Source organism: Sturnus vulgaris, unplaced genomic scaffold, assembly GCF_052056855.1.
Source record: "Sturnus vulgaris isolate bStuVul1 unplaced genomic scaffold, bStuVul1.hap1 Scaffold_157, whole genome shotgun sequence".
NCBI classification, from domain to species: domain Eukaryota; kingdom Metazoa; phylum Chordata; class Aves; order Passeriformes; family Sturnidae; genus Sturnus; species Sturnus vulgaris.
The window spans coordinates 7,612,501-7,615,000 of record NW_028276074.1 but is presented as its reverse complement, the minus strand read 5'-3'; the positions used below and the strand labels follow the sequence as shown (position 1 = coordinate 7,615,000).

The 2,500-nt window shown below is 76.8% G+C and overlaps 1 non-coding gene across 1 annotated transcript; it reads right to left on the bottom strand.

Moving 5' to 3' along the window:
- Positions 1-558: 558 nt before the first annotated feature.
- Positions 559-711, bottom strand: LOC148218934 (5.8S ribosomal RNA). The gene has a single exon (XR_015800122.1). It is a non-coding gene; the product is annotated as a 5.8S ribosomal RNA (ribosomal RNA).
- Between the last annotated feature and the right edge of the window lie 1,789 nt (positions 712-2,500).

Sequence of the window (2,500 nt, the reverse complement as noted above, 5' to 3'; positions counted from 1 at the left end):
TGACGGGGGGGAACCGGCCAGCCGGGCGGGAAAAGCGGCGACCTCAAGCGGGGAGAGAGAGAAACGCGACGGCGACAGAGAGAGGAGGGGAGGGCTTCGCGGGAAGGAGGAGGGGGTCGCACCCCCGTCCCCGGCGCTCTCGGCCTCGCGCGCGCGCGGCAGCACGGCACGGTACCCCCGCGGTACCCACCCGCAGACAGCCGCCCGCACGGGGGGGAGAGCCCGGGGGCGAGGCCCGCGCCTCGCCTCCCTCTCGGCCCTCTCGCTCTCTCGTCTCTCTCGCACGGCCCACGGCGGCGTCTTCGACGCCGACTCTCGCTCTCCCCGGCCACCGCCACCGCACCGCGGCACGGCCCCGGCAAGGACGAGCTCCGCCCCAGCGGCTCGTTCCGGGAGCGGGGAGCTACGGAGCGCTCCCCGAGTCTGCATTTAGGGGGACGAAGGCCCTGCGCGGCGACGACGACGACGACGTCGACGTCGACCGCGGGCAACGGGCCTGCGAGGCAACCCCAGCCGCGCCGCCGGGGTGGCCCCCCCGGACGGCGATTGATCGTCAAGCGACGCTCAGACAGGCGTAGCCCCGGGAGGAACCCGGGGCCGCAAGTGCGTTCGAAGTGTCGATGATCAATGTGTCCTGCAATTCACATTAATTCTCGCAGCTAGCTGCGTTCTTCATCGACGCACGAGCCGAGTGATCCACCGCTAAGAGTTGTCTGGCTTTCGGGACCGCTCGCGTGAAGCGGCCCCTTTTCTGTTTCTGCAGGGACGCGCGCGCCCCCGCGCGCCCCGCTTCGACCGTACGAGCACACACAAACGGAGGAGGAGGAGGAGAAAGCGCGGGGCAAAAAAGAGAAACCCCGCGCAACGCTCCGAAGGTCGGCCAAAGAAAGGCGGAGGGGCCCGCGCCCCCGACCGCCTCCCCCCGCGAGGGGAGACGCCGCCTCGCGTGCCGTCCTTCGGAGGCGGCCCAGGCGCCCGGGCTCGGCCCGACCTCCGCGCGGAGGGGCTTGTGCGGCAACGCGCCGGACCGCGGGGGGCACGGTGGCCCGCCCGGCCTCTCGATCACGGGACGACTACGCGTTCGCGGGCCGGGGGCGCGACCGCCGGCCCCCGCCGCTCCCGGCTCACTCCCTGGCTTCTCCTTTTCACCGCTCCGCCGACTCGCGGAACGCCGCCGCGCCAAAACGCGGGGGCCGGCTCTCCCGCCAGCGGCCCCTGAACGTCGCCCGAAACGCCACGCGGCGGCGGGACCGTTCCGCCGGCGCAACCCCTGGCGCGGGACCGCTTGCCCGCCGGAAGGCGAACGCCCGGCGGGCCGCGCTCCGCCACCGGCGCCGGAGGCGGGACGCCGCCGAGACCCGAGCCGGCATCGCGGAGCGCCCGAGGTCTGCCGCTCGGCAAAACCCCTCCGCCACCCGCGGCCGCACTCCCGGGACCGCCGCCGCTTCGCACCGCCGAGCTGCCCTTCCGCGAGCACGCGCCCAGCGGGCAGGCGTACGGCGGCTGAGCCGGGGGGCACCGCCCGCTCCCCTCGTTTCCACTCGGGGACCGGACGGGGAAGCGCCCCCGCGGCCGCCCCGCACGCCTCCCCTTTTTTTTGGCCCACACGCGGCCGGGAAGGGCGACGGGGAAGCGGACGGGCGGGGCCCGGGCCGGGACGGCCGCCGGTGAAGGCGGGCGCCTCGCGGCCGACCGTCCCCCCCCCCCGGGGGGGGCGGGGACACTCGCCGAGCGGCGACGCCGCCGCTCGGCACGGGGTCGCCCGCGCCCGCCGGACCTCCGGCGATGGAGGAGCCGGCCGAGCGCTGCGCCCCAACGGGCGGGGACAGCGCTCCGAGTCAGGGGTGGCCGGCGGCCGGCGCCGCCGCGGTGCGGTTCGAGGCGACAAGGCCGTCGAGGCGAGAGGCGCGCGGTCGCGCCTGACGCGGCGCCGCCCGCGAGCCCGCGGCGGCGGCTAAGGAGAAAGAGCGAGAGAGCGCGGCGGGCCCCGGCGGCCGCAACCCCGCAGCTGAGGTAGGTAAGGCAGAGAGCGCGCGCCCTCTGCCGGCGTCGCCCCGCATCGCAGAGGCCAGCGGGGTCGGCCCCCCGCGGCCGATCGCGCGCCGCGGCCTCTCCGCCGAGACCGGGCCGCAGAGAGGGGGGGGCAGGGCGCCCCTTCCCCGGCCCGGCACGGGTGGCCCCCGCGCGCGGGCAAGCGCGGCGGGACGCCGACGACGGCGAGCGCGGCCGGTCGCGACGGACACGCCACCGCAGGGGATCGGCGGGAGTAGCTCCCCACCCCTCGATGGCGCCCCGCGCCGCCACCGCCCGACACCCGCTGCCGCCGCCGCCACCGCCGCCGCCGCCGCGGCGGGGCCGTGCCGGGCCGCCCGAGTCTTTAAACCTCCGCCCGGCTCGGCGGCCCTTTCGGCCCCCAACAGGCGTTTGACGACGCCGAGGGAAACCGGCAGGAGACCGCCGAGGCGCGAAGCGCTAGGTACCTGGCCCTGGGGTGAGGGAA